Below are 9,878 nucleotides of genomic sequence, written 5' to 3' on the forward strand. Positions count from 1 at the left end.
TTTTGCAACCCCATGGACTGTAGCCCGCCAGGCTCCTCTGTCCATGGGATTCTCCAGGCAAGAATACTGGAGTGGGGTGCCATGCCCTCCTCCAGGGGATCTTCCTGACCCAGGGATCAAACCCATATCTCCTGCCCTGCAGGTGGGTTCTTTACCACTAAATCACCTGGAAAGTGCACACTCCTCGTCATACACTTTAAAAATGGTGTGTGTGTGCGTGTGTAGTGGCTTAATACCAACGGGTGTTTTCTGACTTTTGAAACAGATTTCTCCTGTGAATAACAGTTAGGAACAATACGAACAGAAGCTTGAGAGTGCTTAGCACCAGTCTTATTCTGGACCTGATAAACCACAGCCAAGTGGTGGACTGCGTGACCTCTCGTCTCACAGAATACAAAGTCTTGTGTGGTTAGTATATAAGTGCAGATATTTAAAAAGAGTAGAAACAGAGTAAAATCCAAGGATATTTAATTTCCTGTCTTTTGAAATGCAAAGATAATCTCGTGGGTACTTTGTAATTGGTGTATACTGGAACTCCCTGCTCCATTCGTTAGTAGTATGATATTGCTTTTCCTTTTTTTAAGCGCTGTTCCCCAACTATGCCTAGAAAACAAATACTGTCCAAGTAATAACCAACTAATCCAGTCATCCTAAGTAGTCTTTCCTATTTCAAAAACAGCACCACAATACTGAAAAAAGAGTGATGAACTCTGGCTGCTTGTCCCAGTCAATGGATCGTACAGTCTCTAGAATCAAGCTTTTCAATGCACAGATCAATGTTTCCTGACGTGACGCAGCTTGACTACTAGATGTAATCAAGACCAAGCCTCCTGTCTTGGACTAGAATTTTCCAGCCAGCCTAAGTACTGTTATTGCCTCTCTTTGTTTTTCCTGCTTTTCATCTGATTCACAGGGTAGGGAAACAAATGTAAGCAAGGGAGGAAAAAGTAGGCTAAATGGGACTTTGCCACAGATCTGGCCTCGTTTTTGTCCTACCTTCTCCATATCACAAATGCACCCCCGGGAGCAGGCATCAACAGTATGCAAATCTAATTGCAAAAGTAATAAACAGAACCTGCATGGATGTTTCTCTCAGAGTTAACTCTGTTAATGTCAGACTGGCAGTCGTCTAAATATCTAATCTCTCATTGAATCAATAGTAAACTGGTTTTAGCTGTAAGAAAGGGTTACTGAACGCAGGGAAGGATTTGTAGAAGAATGCCATTTTCAGGTTTTTATGGCATTCTCGGGAGACTTTACCGATACGTGCTGGCAGGCTGAATGAAACGGCCAAAAGAATAGGAGTTTTTGGTCCATTTTAGGCTCCAGTTTGATCCGCTTAAGTACTGTCATCAAAATCAAATGGCTACTGGCTTGCTCATTTGCATTCAAAACACAAAGCAGGGAAAATTGAAACACATACACCCACATGTGCAAGAATAGGGTAAAATTAGGGTAGCGACTCTCCTGGTGAGGTCCAGACCAGAAGCAGCATCTAGGAATTGGTTAGACATACCAACGCTCCTAGGGATTCTCCAGTGACTCAGTGGTAAAGAATCTGCCTACAATGAGGGAGTTGCAGGAGACATGGGTTCAGTTCCTGGGTCAGGAAGATCCCCTGGAGGAGGGCATGGCAACCCATTTCAGTCAACTTGCCTGGAGGATTCCATGGACAAAGGAGGCTGGTGGCTATAATCCAAAGAGTCGCAGAGTCAGACACGCCTGAAGCGACTTAGCATGTGGGCACACACCCACACAATGACCTCTACTTTTTACAGTGCTATCAAAAATGTATATCGCTAATACTTTTTCAGTCATGCTAAGCACATACTTTATCTCCTTAACCTTCCCTGCTCCACACGAAAGATGCTATTTCCATTTTCAAAATAGAGACACTGAGACCTAGACCCGTTGTAAACTTCCCATGTGTGTGCATGTTCAGTCACCCCGTCATGTCCGACTCTGTGCAACCCCAAGGACTGTAGCCCATCAGGCTCCTCTATCCATGGGATTATCCAGGCAAGAGTACTGGAGTGGGTTGCCACTTCCTTTTCTAGGAGAATAGCTCCCCACTGCCACACAATAGTGTCAAGGCGTCCTGACTAGGGCCAGGGTCCCTCCCGCTGTAGCTTATCAGTCCTCAGTTGTACCAAAGCTGATTACTGGGAAAAAGTGGAATGATTGCCATGAAATGCTAAGAGACAAATTAAAGTCAGCACCAGCTATCCTGAAATACCATGAGGTTTCACTTTTGATAGATTTAATCAAGATGAAGACAATATAACACATGGAGGTTGCTAGTTTTCACTCAGCAAAATTTTTGGAACTCTTTTGATTCAAGCATTATGCTAGTCCACCAGGATATGGGAGTTTCTAGATCTTGTCTGCTCTCAAGTTTAGCAGTCTGCTCAGCACACATCCCTTGGAAATACACCCTGGTTGGCTTCATGTTAAGCATCCACGAGAACAACACAGGCGGTGGCCTGCTGGACAAGCCCTCTCTCTTTTGCCCTCATAAGGAAGCAGATGGAGAATGAAATTGCAGAAAGTGAAGACAGCCATAAAAACATTTGCATGAAGCTCATTAGCATGGCTTATCCCCTTTTGAAGGAAGAGCAGAGGAATAAAAATTATTAGATTTCCTGATACACCTTCATTTATCCCTATTCTCATTGCCTCCAGAGGCAGAACTTACCATGGGTATCACATAACTATTTATCACATAAGCAGTGGCCCAAGGATCCGGCTGGTTTTGTTAAAGTGATCCTCCTTTTCCAACCTTAGCTTCATTCAGTGTAACTCATGAGAACCTAGAACAAGTTCTCACCTAACTATTTCTCTGAAATATTACTATGGGGACTAGTTTATCCCAATTCAAGAAATTATAATTAATCCTTTTGTTCAAATTTTTCATATCAAAGTTGACCCTAGGAATACGAGGGGAGAAAAGTAGAATTGTGTCAGTATTCATCTACTTTTAACATTAGGATCACCCACAAGTTGCTGATGTAAAATGTAACTGTCAAATTGGTGTTATTAGAGGATTAAAAAAATTGAGGTGAAATCACTTACCCAATTTATTACAGAAAATTAAGTGAATCACAGCCAATATGCCATTGACCTATATGTCAGAAATCACATTCTTTTTGCTCTCCCATCAAAGCCATGGCTTATTTAGCATTTCTCAGACTTTATCTGACAATGACTTACTCAAAATTCAGCCAAGCTTGAGCTTTAAGGGTCTTGTTTCTGCTTTTATTCCTTTCACAAGAAGGATCCTGATCCTGAAAACGACAGACAAAAAGGCATCCAGGTGAGTTTCATTGGTTTTATTTTTCCAAACATGGGGGGGAGAAAGCTTTGTCAGTCGATCCGTACACAAATTGCAGGAGTGTTGTGAAGCTTGGCTGGTAGCAGAGCGCTGGAACGCGCTTTCAGCTCTGTTAGTATTCTTCATGGCTGTTTGTTGTCTGCTGGGGCGATTATCTTGCTTTAATTTAGGTCACTAATGATGTTATGAGATAGTTGGATGGTGGTGTAATTTCTTTTGATGTTGTTTTTGTTGCTATTGCTTATATCAACTCATCCTGATTCCATAAAAGCCTGAATTCTATACCCACCGAGGGAGGGTGGCCAGGAGACGCTGGAGGGGCACCCAGGAGAGGGAGGGGGGTGGTGAGTGAAGCGCATGGCAGGGCTGGGCACTGGGACCCGGCCACGGTGCCTCCATGAAGCGGCATTTCCAATGCTCTGCTCTGCTCTGCTTCCCTCCCAGCGTGAGGGCTGAAGGCTAGGAGATCACACCGCGCTGCTCCGTGTCTTGTCAGGTTTGAAATTATTTCCGACAGGCTACCAAAACAATTGGTCCCTCACTTCTGCAGCTTTTACACTAGTTGAAGTCTAATTTATAAGATAGATCATTCGCTTCAGTGATTCCATCTCTGATCCTCCTCAGCCCATCCCATGCGGAGACCTCATTTGGGGAAATCTGACTTTCCCAAACCTGTCTCCTCCTGTCTCCTTCTCCCTGCCTTACCTGGCTTCCTTGAATGGGCAGTTTGAAGGCTCTAAAAATTATTGTTCAATGTAAATTATTTCCCTGGCACTCAGCTTTATTTATTTAAATTGTAATCGTATGTAAAGCCGTGGTATTTATTTTGAATTGCATAGGTACTGGTTTTAAATGTGATTTAACAGAAACTAGCTCCAAAATGTTCTATTCTGATTCATTCCATCCTGAAAACTGAAGGAGTGGGTGCTTCTGTGTTCACCTACAGAGATACCATCCAGTCTGTCAAACCTGGGTTTCCTGACTTTTTGCCTGCCTGGAGAGCTACAGTGGATACAGAAATGTGATTCGGAATTGCTAGCAAATTTTCTGGGAGGGGAGAAGCCTGCATTCAAAAATATCTACAGGATAAATGAAGTAATTAGAACATTGAAATGTTATTATTTAGATAATATTATTTGGGAGATGGGAGGACAGGGAGGGCTGACATACTGCAGCCCATGGGGTCGCAAAGAGTTGGACATAACTGAGCAACTGAACAACAATATCAATTCAGATTATATTATGTTAAAAATGCTCTTCCTTAGAGGTGTTATTACATAGCACTAACATTCAGAAATATTAGTAAATATATCTGGTAGCATGAAAAGATAAGGCTGAGGAGTGATGTCAGCAAAATGGCAGCCTAGGAACTTCCACGGCTTGCCCCTGCAACGTGTGCGTGTGCTCATCACACCTGATTTTTGCGACCCCATGGACCGTAGTCCACCAGGCTCCTCTGTCCATGGGATTCTCCAGGCAAGAAATACAATTCCTTCTCCAGGGGATCTCCCCGGCTCAGGGCTAGAACCCGCCTCTCTTGGATTTCCTTTATTGGCAGGGAGCTTCTTTACCAATTGTGCCACCAAAAACATCATCAATTTGAACAACTATCTATACGCCAAAGTACTTTCACAAGAGTCAAGAATTCCAGGTGAGGAATTACAGCCCAGCAAAAAGAAAGGCTACACTGAGGAGGGCAGGAAAGATAGATTCACACCTTCCCTGCCATCATCCCCCCTCCAATCCCAGACAGCCCAGCCTGGAGAGAGATGTCCTCCCCATGGGAAAAGGAGACTAGAGTGAACACTGGATCCCAGGGACTCCAAAGCCTGGCACCAGGCTAACCCCCAGAGCCTCCTGTGGCTCCTTGAAGGCTCCCCTGAACTCAGGATGCCTGCCATTTTCACCTCGGCACCAGCTGGCTCCAATGGCCCTAAATGGATATCCATGAAAACAAGTTCCCAGTCGGCTTCCATGAACCCAGACCCGGCTCATCTCATGCCTGCCTCCTCCAGTGAACCTGGCACCTCCCACAGCCCCAGGCAGCTTCCACAGCAGTTTCTGTGATGTCAGACCTCTTACAGTTTCCCATGAAGGAAGAAACCTGTTCACCCTGGAGGCTCCCTACTCTCCACGCTCACTGCAATGCCTCATCCCGTCGCCCGCTTACTCCAGCAGCCCAGGCAGTGTCCATGGACCAGGTACCCAGGGGGCACCCGTGAGTCAAGAAACTGGCTCACCCCTGCCAACTCCAGCAAGCCTGTGTGGCTATGACATCAGTCTCTTAAAGCTTAAAAGCCATATGCCGTGCAGTTCAGGGAGCATGTGTGCTGTGAACACACACGTTACAGCTTTTCTCTGACCAGCAGAGTTTACGGTCCGCTACCCAGGACTGCTTTAATTTTCTAGTCTAGTGCTGGCCACAAAAGCTAATTTCTCCACATTTGATTCAGAAGCCATCGGTCCCGGTGGCCCCTGTTCTCAGGACTGCAACTGACCCCAAGGGTCTGCTTTTTCACTTTCCCATATTCATGTACCCATCGACTGGGCCAGGTACACAGTTAGGTGTCCGAAGACGTGGGAGGATAGTCATCTGTGTGACTGGTTTGTGGTTCATCTCTTAGGCTATAAAAGAGGACTGTTCCTTCTGAGGGTTCTGCCAGAGTTCTAGCTATTCAGTATTTTTTGAATCACTAGCTCTTAAAAGGTGATGGGCATATCGGTCTCAAGGCTCTTTGTTGGTGGAGTAAATATTTTTTAAACTAGAAGTATCGTCTTTTTATTTCGAATTTCTTCTTAACATACTCTTTTGAAGGAAGTTTTGCTTTTATTCCCAAATATTTTTTTAAACTTTAACAAGAATCAAGGGAATACGCAGCATGCTTGGGGCTGGTGCATGGGGATGACCCAGAGAGATGCTGTGGGGAGGGAGGTGGGAGGGGGGGTCATGTTTGGGAACGCATGTAAGAATTAAAGATTTTAAAATTAAAAAAAAAATAAAGTATGTTGCTTTTGCTAAAAAAAAAAAAAAGAATCAAGGGAATAGGGTTATTGTCCAGAATATGAATACCTGAATACCGCACGGTAAACGCAGCGTTTTAAAACCAGCAAGCAAGCATGAAACTGAGAGCATGGATGTGAGCAGAGAAGCAGCAACTTCTGTGTCAGACACTCTTTTAGGCACTGAGCTGAAATCCTCTTGTGACATCTATATTCTCTGCGTGTGGCCAGGTCAGTCAGGAAAATTTTAAAGTTTTTTGAGGAAAATGTGGAATAGATTATAAGGACCACAAGATACTTTTGAAAACTGTCTGTCATACTTAGCTGAGTCATTGACTAGACCAGTGTAACATGTAGGGTATTGACAACATGATAACCTTAATGGGCTGGGGTAGCCATACGTTACCTGATTTATGGAACTAGGGCAGCAGACTCACTCAGGGTAATCTGCCTGTGACTCAATGGAGAAAGAATTCTAACAATTGATTTTCACCTGGAAAACCTTGGCTTATTTATGTTTTCCCACCTTCCACAGCAGGATACAATGTACACGCAATGTACACGCAGACTTTTATGGTGTTTTTATTTAAAAGTCGATTTTAAGCCTCATGGAGTTTTGATACTATTTTAGATAGTATCACAATGTGGATCAAAGAGAAATCACAAATTCTGTTTCCCTGGGAACTTATGAAGAATGGGAGTTTGGGACTAATATGCACCCACTACTATATTTAAAATGAGTAACCAACAAGGATCGACTGCAGAACACAGGAAACTCTGCTTAACATGCTGTAACAACCTAATTGGGAAAAGAATTCGAAACAGAATGTAAGAAATACATGTATGACTGAGTCGCTTTGTTCTATACCTGAAACTAACACAACATTGTTAATCAGCTATATTACCATGTAGAATTTTAAAAGAGATGATTACATCTTAATCTCATGTGATCTGAGAGGGAGACAAGATGAGATATTAAAACAGGACTAAACTTGGATTGAGGGGGATACAGTAACCCACTCCAGTATTCTTGCCTGGATAATCCCATAAGCTTGGCAGGCTAAAGTCCATGGGGTCGCAAAGACACGTCTGAACAAGTGAAAACCCAACCTCAGATTAAACAAATCTTGATTTTAGGGAGGGCCCTTCATGAAAATCACTTTATGAATTTTTTCATCAAGCCATTTCACCTCTCTGAGCATTGATTTTTCTAGCTTGTAAAATGAATGAGTTTGACTAAATAAAATCTCAGGTCGCTTTCAGGTCTAAACTCTTATGATTCTTTTATACCAAAATGAGGTTGGTTTGGGAATATTCCTTACCTGATTGAGTCTGTTTGAGACTGGAAACCCAGTAACTTTTAATTCTCAAGTGTCAATTCTCTAAACTTTCATATCTTTTAGAAACTTTTCCTGTTGGCTTAATAAAATACTCCAAAGCTACTAACATCTTCATGTCAATAGGCAAAGCAAGCTAGAAACAAAGAAACAGGAAATAGACACAGAAGTATTCTAAACTAGCTTGGTTTTATGGAGTCTCGTTTAAGGAGATCTTCCAAATTCCAGCTGTGTACTGTTTAAATGTCTCCTTAAATGAAACTGACAGAGGGTGAATAGGATCCAATTAGTTAGAGTTCCCTTTCCTTGCATCTGATACGTTAACATCTGTGCCTTCTCATAAGACACGCTAATTTTTTTAGTAGCATTTGCACTACTCATTGGCTCCTTTTTTGCACAAATATCTGCCTCCAAAAAATGCCCCAGGGCTGCAATGAATTGAGAGGAATCACCTGAGAACAAAGATTTTCCAGGTATACATTTGACTTTCCACAATAACAACATTGACACCTGAAAGTTAACTCTGTTAGTCACACTGGGTATTTTAATACTCCCAAATAAAGCTTCACTTAATATAATGATAGTATGATGATATTGATAATGATGACAAGGTTAGTTACTAATTTGTAATTATATGCTGATTCACTTTAAGGTACACTTAGTATTGAAGATAACGTTGGAGTTCTTCTTTTTTTTTTTCCTTGCGATTATGTGTCCCTGTTTTGGACAGGAGAAAATTTTTTCTTACCCTCATTCCCAAATGTCAGCCCCTCAGGTTATATTTTTGTTTGCAGAATTCTCACCCCTCGTCTGATTTTTCTGCCAACTTCCCTTGCTCTATCATGTCTGACAATGTCCTCTGGAGCCTCCATCTGTCAGCAACCACCTCTACCCTTCTGTTTCTTTACATAAACTTCCTTCTCCTCTGTCTTAAAGGAATTCAGGAAACGCTAGTTCCCTTACAGTCTGTCCTTTTACTGAGAGGCCTCTGCTTCTCAGGAGCACACCCCCTTAATTACCATAAGGTCAAAAGGTGATATGTCCTGTGCAAGCCCCTCTTCCCCTGTGAGGCTTTGCTTCCCATTTATTTCATGGTACTCAGTCAATCTTTTCTCTCCAGCTATTCATATCATCTTTTAAAAGTACGAGCCTATTTAACTCTAATGGGACAACTAAGAAGATTTCATCCAGAACTTTGCGTTTGAGGTGTTTCCCCTCCATACATATCTTAGAGGTTCTGAAATAATAGTCCCAATCATTTGCTATTTGCCCACGAAGAGATCCATTACTTTCAATCTCTGAAACATTTTTATATCAGGAACACTACAGGAGTTTGAGTGATGGGGTCCAGGCATGATAAGGGCATTCAGCAGTCAGTGACCAAGGCATTGTAATACAGCTCTCTTTATTGTCATTGCTGGACAGTGACGGTCTAGCATTTTCCCCCAGAGAGCATCACCAGTACTAAAGGACTGAGTAGCTGCTTTTAAATCAATGGTGACATGACTTAGAGTCCAGAACACTGTGACTCTATGGTGAAGCACACAGGATCTGTATTCTTTGCAGCTCCAGAAAGGCTGTCATTCAAATTATCACTGAGTTATGGATCAGGTAAGATGTGAAATGTTTGTCCTAACATTTGGCAGAAAGCAGAGAGAGCAGAGGGCATACAGGCAGATGCGGGATGGCCTTCACACTGAATGCTGTAACCAGCGAGAGTGAGCAGCAGGGCCACTAGGGAAGAATTATAGACGTAATGCCCCATATACAGAGGGTTCCAGGTCAGCATTTCTTTAAATGTGGACAAGACTACAGATCCCTAGTATGAGGAGATGCCAACGATTACCCTCCTCCTGAAACCACTGTGAAACTGGACAAAATTGTCAAAAACAATCACTTCATAGCTCTAGAAAACGACCAAAAGAAATCAACCAAAGTGAAAACCAGAGAGGAAAACTGCTGAAGGAAAATGAGCAGAGAATCAAGACTTTTCAGACAACAGCAAGCCTACTAACATACAGGTACAGGAGCCCAGAGAAGAAAGGGTAGAGAGAAGGTTGTAGGAAAATATTTAAGGAATAGATGCTTATAATTTCCAAAATTGCATGAAAGAAATTACTATACAGATTCAAGAAGCTCAATAAAACAAAAGGATAAATACAAAGAGACCCATGCCTACCATATCATGGTTAAAACTGTTGAAAGACAAA

The sequence above is a fragment of the Ovis aries genome, chromosome 20, assembly GCF_016772045.2.
Source record: "Ovis aries strain OAR_USU_Benz2616 breed Rambouillet chromosome 20, ARS-UI_Ramb_v3.0, whole genome shotgun sequence".
Lineage (NCBI taxonomy): Eukaryota > Metazoa > Chordata > Mammalia > Artiodactyla > Bovidae > Ovis > Ovis aries.